The 8614-nt window shown below is 36.6% G+C and overlaps 1 protein-coding gene and 1 long non-coding RNA gene across 7 annotated transcripts in view; both read right to left on the bottom strand.

Annotated features, from left to right (window-relative positions):
- LOC105487858 (potassium voltage-gated channel interacting protein 4) overlaps positions 1 to 8614 on the bottom strand; it is a 1213665-nt gene that overhangs the window by 802552 nt on the left and 402499 nt on the right. The gene's annotated exons all lie outside the window — the stretch shown is intronic.
- LOC139362113 (uncharacterized) overlaps positions 1 to 8614 on the bottom strand; it is a 122832-nt gene that overhangs the window by 47389 nt on the left and 66829 nt on the right. Inside the window, exon 1 of the long non-coding RNA XR_011620459.1 lies at positions 3680 to 8614. This exon is cut by the window's right edge and continues 66829 nt beyond it. This is a non-coding gene — a long non-coding RNA (uncharacterized lncRNA). The remainder of the gene's footprint in view (positions 1 to 3679) is intronic.

The raw sequence follows: 8614 nt of genomic DNA, 5'->3' as shown, positions 1-8614 counted from the left end.
CTGTAGAAAGAAAAACTAGTTTAATCTTCTTTGATCCATTATATACCAAACGTTTTTGACTACGGATCTAACTTATAAAGAATACATATTATCACTTCACAGGACAGGAATGCTCAGTGGCCAATGTTGGGAGGCCCTGCTGTAGGTGTTCAGAGGTCTTTTCAGTCCTTCTTATGAGGCCACACGATCTATTATTTAGAGAGTTTTAAAGCATCACTCATGATCGTAAATCAAGAGATGAGGCCAGCCACAGTGGCTCACGCCTGTAATCCCAGCACTTTGGGAGGCCAAGGTGGGTGGATCACCTGAAGTCAGGGGTTTGAGACCAGCCTGTCCAACATAGTGAAGTGTCATCTCTACTAAAAATACAAAAATTAGCCAGGCACAGTGGCGCATGCCTGTAATCCCAGCTACTTAGGAGGCTGAGGTGGGAGAATCACTTGAACCCAGGAGGCAGAGGTTGCAGTTAGCCGAGATTGCACCATTGTACTCCAGCCTGGGCAACAGCATGAGTGAGACTCCATCTCGAAAAAAAAAAAAAAAAGATGAAAAAATTATAGAAATCCTAAGACATTTCTCATCTACTTTGCTATCAAGATCAACCTGAGTTGGTACTGCAGTCTGATAAAATTCTCAACTTGTTATTTGATTAGTAGTGCTTTAGCCTTATCCCAATTTATTGATGTTCCTATGTGGATAAACCTACTCTTACCCTTTTCCTTTCCCTGAGGGAAAGTTTATTCTAGTCTTGAACTTGAGCCAGGTAGTCAGGCTTTGGGAGTGAGTGGAGAATTCACTGTATAAAAGAATGTCAAAGGTAACCTTTAAGGAACTCTGCACCACCTGCAGAGTCAGATTCACAGTGGAGTTAATGAAGCTTAGGCTTCAGGCCCCTCCACTACATAGTCCAGCATCCTACCCAATAAGTTCTAGCAAAATGTTCAAATCATACAGTCATATAAGTTTCTCATTTATATCTTTTCTTTTCTTTTCTAAGAGAGTCTCACTCTGTCGCCCACACTGGAGTGCAGTGGCATAATCACAGCTCACTGTAGCTTTGACTTCCTGGGCTCAAGTGATCCTCCTGTATAAGCCTCCTGAGGAGCTAGAAACACAGGCACCTGCCACCATGCTCAGCTACTTTTAAAAATTTTTTTGTAGAGATAGAGTCTCCTTATGTTGCTCAGGCCGCTCTTGAACTCCTGGGCTCAAGCAATCCTCCAACCTCAGCCTCCAAAAATGCTAGGATTACAGGCATGAGCCACCAAGCCCCACCTAATTTTCTAATATTTAGAAAGTAAGATAGTTTAACTATAATTAGTTAACACGGCTTCGTTTCTGCTACAAGTTTTCTATGGCACACTTTCTTTCTTATCTTTTAGACTTGAGGGCAACTGTGGGCATTTTTAGAATGTAGCTAAGTAAGAGAAAGGGTAGGTTTATTTATAGGTCCATAGCTTTTTATGTACAATCAGGTTATGGACGAGTGTCCTACGGTAGGAATGGCTTCCACAAATGTGTCTACCACCCAATGTGCCAACTCATCTGGCAGCATAATTCAAAGGTGACCCAAAAGTGAAATGAGTATCACTGGAAGTCCCCAACTCTGGGAGAATATGGATAGTGGATGGACTGCTCATTTCAAAGTCAGTTAAGCCTAGTAACTTGGAGTCAAAAATATTTTAAGACTTCAAAAATATATTTTTAAAGACTTGAAAAAATAACTCAAATAAAAACGAGCTTGCAAAATATTTATTCAAAAGCTTGAGAAAGCTCAAATACATCATTTTAATTACAATTTGTAAACATATTGTAAAACATTTCAATAAAATTGCAAAGAATATAAAGCTCTTGATTAGGATATTATGAAATTACCTTTATTGACATTTATAAAACAAGTTATTGAAGAAGTGTAGTAGAATTTAAAGTAATAATACAATGTAAAACAAAAGTGATCAAAATAAAAAGTGAAATTGTCACCTTACAAATTATGTTGCATGAAGAAGAAAGTTTCACACCAGAAGAAACAATCGTTAGTACAAGAGAGAAATTTTTACGAGAAGTAATGAAGAAGCTCTTGGATTCAGAATAGAGAATCTAAGTAATGTAGAGTAATAAATAATGAATCAAATAATTACATAAAAAATTAATTTCATGTTGAAATGAAATAAATTACTAACATTGATTACAATAACATAAAAATGCAATACACCACCAAAATGAGACTATCGGAAGTATACTGTTTAATGAATATTGTCAATTCAATGATTTAAAATTAATGTACAACAAAGCTTAAAATATCATGAAATACTACAAATTACATTACTGAAAGAAATCAATAGACATTCCCAAATTTGACAACAATCCTAAAAATTTATATCATATTATAAATAATGAATTATGAAGTAAAATAAAACTTTCCAATTTACAATAAAAAATAAATGTTTATCAACTCTGTTATAAGCCTGAATTATTTTTCTATCCTCTCTACTAAAAGCAGTGCAAAATCATTCAACATTATGCAAGCAAGAACCAGGAAAAATATCACACAGATCCATAAGGCAGTTATTTTACTTTAGAACGTTAGTCTTTTAATTTTTTCATATGTATATCATTTGTCAGTTTTCTAAAAATTGTAATTTCAAAATTGATAACTTCAAATCCTAACTGTCCATTTCTACACTTAGTTTTATATTTTAAGGATGCATTTTTTTTTTCATAAGAGAGTCCTAAAACTGTAATCTCTGGATCCCATAAAACCTAAATCTGCTCTACAATAGAGGTATTAAATGATGTAAGTAAACTTCAAAGTCAGTTCAAAAACAGGGACCTAATACCCTTTATGTTGTTTGCTTTGTTGCAGTTAATGTGTCACCTGTGAAAATAAGTAATTCACAATTGAAGCTGCTGGAACTTTAAAGTATTTTGAGCCTAAAGGGAATGTGAACTAAATCTCGTAAGCAGACAGTTGTAAAGTCAGCAGGTGTAACCTTTGTTTCTCTGACTACAGATTAGCCTTTTCCTTACCTACACTGTTTTGTAAAATGTTGCAAATGACTAAAGGGCGCCAGGGAAGAAGACCTCTTTCCTTTAAAGTGTTCATTTTCATTATATATCATTATATAATCATTATATATCATTCCATCTTTCTTTCCTCACACATACTTCATCACTCTCACATTGTCTAAGACGGAATGTTAAATATACTCTTAAATTGGAAAGGAAATAAAATAAACCGGTATGGATAAGAAAACGAACCATAATTTATTAAATTGTTGTGACTCCTAGCCTTGAATACTATTAAATTTATTTGTTTTCTGCCTCTATAAGCAAGATCTTAACTTTTAACATCTGAGTACTGATCCCATTTCTCTGGAGTCCATATTTTCTGGATGGTCTTTCCCAGCTTTTTGCTTGAATAAACTCTTCAAAACTGGATTCTGATCCTTTCGATTATTTCAGGTTGACATAGGTTTGAAAAATGGAGTAACACTGACCTAGAGTCAGCCTATGAGAAATTCTCTCTCTCTCTCTCTCTCTCTCTCTCTCACACACACACACACACACACACACAAACACATACATAAAAAATTTAAGACATTGTATTTATTTTATAGCTCCACATAACAAATTACCAAAAATTGAGGAGTTTAAAATAAGTATCTATTTATTATCTCACAGTTCTGTAGGTTGGACGTCTGGACACACTTGACTGGGTTCTCTGCTGAGAATCTCACAGGCTGAAATTCAAGTATAGCTGGGTGGGCTCTTATCTGGAAGTTCCAAGGACGAATCCACTTTCATGCTCATTCTGGTTGTTAGCAGAAGCCAATTCCTTGCCATTGTAGGTCTGAGGTCACAATTGCATTGCTGGCTGTCAAACTGGGTGCCGCTCTCTGCAGCCAGAGGCTGCCCTGCATTCCTTCTCACACAGACCCTCCATCTCCAAACCTTCAAGTGCATCAAGTCCTTTGCAAAACCCTTAGTTCTGGGACTTGCCCACCCCTTTCCTGGAAAACTCATGAATAATTCACCTCTTGTTTAATGTGTAATCAAGAACCATAAAAACAGACAACCAGCAGCTATTGGGGCTGCTCTGCCCATGGAGTAGCCATTCTTCTATTCCTTTACTTTCTTAATAAACTTGCTTCAAATCTTTCTGGCCTGTTCTTCTGCCACTGGTTGGGGAAAGCTTTATACTTTCAAGGTCGGAGGCGTTTGAACTAGAGCAACTCCATCTTGAATAGGGGCTGGGTAAAATAAGGCTGAGACCTGCTGGGCTGCATTCCCAGGAGGTTAGACATTCTAAGTCACAGGATGAAATAGGGGGAGAGCACAAGATATAGATCAAAACCCACTAAAACCAAGATGGCAAGGAGTGACCTCTGGTCGTCCTCACTGCTCATTATACTTGAATTATAATGCATTAGCATGTTAAAAGACACTCCCATGACAATTTACAAATGTCATGACAATGTCAGGAAGTTACCCTATATGGTCTAAAAAGGGGAGGAACACTCAGTTCTGGGAATCAACCACCCCTTTCCTGGAAAACTCATTAATAATCCACCCCTTGGATAACGTGTAATCAAGAACCATAAAAAAGAGCAATCAGCAGCCCTCGGGGCTGCTCTGCCCATGAGTAGCCATTCTTTTATTCCTTCACTTTCTTTTTTTATTATTATACTTTAAGTTCTGGGGTACATGTGCAGAACGTGCAGTTTTGTTACATGGGTATACATGTGCCATGGTGTTTGTTGCACCCATCAACCCATCACCTACATTAGGTATTTGTCCTAATGCTCTCCCTCCCCTAACCCCCAACCCCCGACAGGCCCCAGTATGTGATGTTCCCCTCCCTGTGTCCATGTGTTCTCATTGTTCAACTCCCACTTATAAGTGAGAACATGCGGTGTTTGGTTTTCTGTTCCTGTGTTAGTTTGCTGAGAATAATGGTTTCCAACTTCACCCATGTCCCTGCAAAGGACATGAACTCATCTTTTTTTTATGGCTGCATAGCATTCCATGGTGTATATGTGCCACATTTTCTTTATTCAGTCTATCATTGATGGACATTTGGGTTGGTTCCAAGTCTTTGCTATTGTGAATAGTGCCACAATAAACATACGTGTGCATGTGTCTTTATGATTTATAATCTCTAAGGTATACCCAGTAATGGGATTGCTGGGTCAAATGGTATTTCTAGTTCTAGATCCCTGAGGAATTGTCACACTGTCTTCCACAATGGTTGAACTCATTTATACTCCCACCAACACTTGCTTTCACTTTACTTTATGGATTTGCCTTGAATTATTTCTTATGTGAGACCTAAGAACCCTCTATTGGAGTTTTGATCAGGATCTCTTTTCAGATAATAAAGGAATCATAGGACTAGATTTAATCACAAGATTAGATTAGACCCACTCACATAATTTTGCTATTTGAAGGTCAATCATTAGACCTAGAATCACAGCAATGACATTTCACCATATTCTTAGGTTCTACCCACACTTATTTTGCAAGGGTGAGGGGTTATTGGGGGCCACTCTCAGAATTCTGCCTATCACAGACTTTCTATTAGGATTGCAAGATTTATATTGAATGGGTAGTCTAAACTAAGGAAAAGCAAAAAGTTGACTCTCCACAGGGGGTTTGAGCCCTAGTTCATATGAAGCAGAGAAAATAAATCAGAGATAGCAAGAGACCAAGACAGATAGATGTAATCCCATAGAACAGAAGAGGGAGAAACAGAAACTAACTTGTCACGAATCCAAAGAGTGTATATTCTTTTTCCTCTCTGATTCATTAATGTATGCTTTCTAGGAGAAGACGTAACATATTCTAAAATGTTTGTTTTTCTTAAAAGGCATTTGTGTTTTCTAATTGGCATATTATTTCATAATTATACTCATATTAAATCTGAATGTTTGAGCCATTCTTACGTCTTCCTTCCATGATAAGTTGTTTATGTTGTGGAATGTCTGAGTCTATAATTACATTATTGTCTCTAACAAGTTAACCATATCCATGCATACATTAACATATCATTATAATGTGGGAAAACATAGATGTATGCCATAGAACATCAAGCTGAATGGGGCTCTGCAGATTTGGGTTGGCGTTTCTGGTAACTGGTCTCCATTCTGGAGGTGGCAAGGGGCAGAACTAAAAACTCCAGAAGAAAGAAAAAATGTATTCTTATCTGAAATAAAGAGAAGGTATGATAATAGGAAATGTTATTTAGCAAATATCTACTCCAATTTCTCTTCCTTTCTACCACGGAAAAATATATTTCCTCATCCCATTGATATTGCTGGGTTTGGCTTGTCTCTTGTGCTGTGGTGATCCACTGTGATCAAACCATGCCCCTGAGACTGGGCACTAGGACAAATAAATGTGGAACAGAAATGCCAAAATCTGCTGTTCAACTGAGTCTCCCAGCAGAACCAGTCTAGATCAGCAGAACCAAGTCACATACAGACCTGTGAATCTGAAGATAAATACTTGCAATTGCAAACCCACTGTGTTATGAGATAGTTTGTTACACAGCATTGATGCAGCCATAGCTGACTAATACAACAACAACAAAAAAGAATGAAAAAATTCTTGAGATACAAAATTATGTTTAAACTTAAATAAGCTAAATATATACATATTTATGTCTGTACATTTAAAGATTATACCTATATATGTGACACATGCACATTTTAAAAATAACTCCCTTGGCAGAGTTTTTTGTTAATATTTTCATTAAAAGAGGCTCTTATGTGATAATATTGCTCACAATGAAATGTAACGACTGTAGCTGGAAGCATTATTTCTCCTCTTTGGGTGACAGTCCCTGTAGTCTCTTGGTTATTCAGAATTTTAAAGGGATCATATTACCCTAAAACTTAAGCATATGCACAAAACTGCTTTTGGGGATGGTTATGATTTCTAAACAATCTCAGATACATAAAGCTGAATATCTGTTATCTGAAATGCTTGAGACCACAAGTGTTTCATATTTCAGCTTTTTTTTTTTTGGATTTTGGAATATTTGCATATGCATTTGCAGATACAAGCTATTTTCTAGCTTGGGGATGAGTTCCAAGCCTAAGCCTAAAATTCGTTTGTTTCATATACACCTTATATGTATAGCGTGAAGGTGATTTTATAAAATATAAACAAAGTTTGTATACACTGAACCATCAGAAAGCAAAGGTGTCCCGATCTCAACCATGTGGACAATCTGTGGTTGTTTGGCATCATCATCATTCCTGACTCTGAATTTATATGCTATGAATAAGCACTCATTTTCTTACATTTATTCACACATAAGTACTTAACAGCAAAATATATAGCATATTGTTAATGCAGTGAAAATATAATGTGTTCAAGGTAACCAAGCAGCATAGCAGTGTCACCGGAATACTTGTTATCTGTTTAAAAACACCAGCAATAAACAATGGCAGGTCTTCAGTTATATTTATATGTTTATATTTTGCAGCATTTCAGATCTCGAGTTTTCAGATTAGGGATATTCAACTTGCAGTACATTTAATTTTGTGATTTTTTGTTGTTGTTGTTAAATAAAAAGAAAAATCCTTGCAGATTATATGAAGGTCACAACTGTCTCTTTGCATCAATAAAACATCAAAAGAAAAAGAGGACCACTGGGATGGGAAGAACACTTCCAATGCACTACTGAAATCAACGTAAATGGCTGGGAAAGTGGGCCACAAAGTCTTCTATTTCAATGGTTGTAATAACACATCACTGTTGCATATAAAATGTATCTGCAAATAAGTCTATAATGACTGCTGATCATAAGATTTCTTGTTCTATTCACTCTGAAGTCTAAAAAAAAAAAAGAAGCAAACTATCTACATAATCCAATCGAATACTCATTATGTAAAGTGCTGATAATGTATACCCTCTCATATACAAAAAAAAAAAATGGATTGTTTAAAATTGCTTAGCTCACAAGAGCCAATTACTTGGGCAGAATGGGGAAGGTGGTATGAATGTATAAATCTTACATATATGCTTTACCATGGAGGGATAGCTTATATGCATGTGGTTGAAATTAGGAAGCCCTCTCTCACTTATAAAATATCATTTAAGCATCCTTAAAAAATTTAAATTCACACTTAAGATTCAAATTATCATTTTTTCCATTCGGAGCAGGGTTTCTCAATCACCACACTACTGGCATTTGGGGCTGGGTAATTCTTCACTGTGGGGAATGACAAGAATCTCTGGCCTCCAACTACTAGATGCTAGAAGAAGTCCCCCCGTCTGGAGTTGGGACTATCAAAAATGTCTGGAGACACGGCCAAATGTCCCCTGGGGGCAAAAACATTCCTAGTTGAGAACCAATGATCTCTAGAAATATCATGCAGTACATTCTTTCTTCCAATAATAGATGCTAATCACAAGCACATAAGATAGCCACAATTATATGATGTTTACTACTTGCCAGATACATAGTAGCTCATTTTAATTCTCACAAAAGTCAAATGACCTATATACCATAACTACCTAACATAATGTGGATGTTTGTCCCCTCCAAATCTCATGTTGAAATATGATCCCCCATGGTGATGGTGGGGCCTGGTGGGAGGGGTTTTTG

This window comes from Macaca nemestrina, chromosome 3 (genome assembly GCF_043159975.1).
Source record: "Macaca nemestrina isolate mMacNem1 chromosome 3, mMacNem.hap1, whole genome shotgun sequence".
NCBI classification, from domain to species: Eukaryota; Metazoa; Chordata; class Mammalia; order Primates; family Cercopithecidae; genus Macaca; species Macaca nemestrina.
The sequence above is the reverse complement of the archived record's forward strand: the minus strand, read 5'-3'. Positions and strand labels throughout refer to the sequence as shown.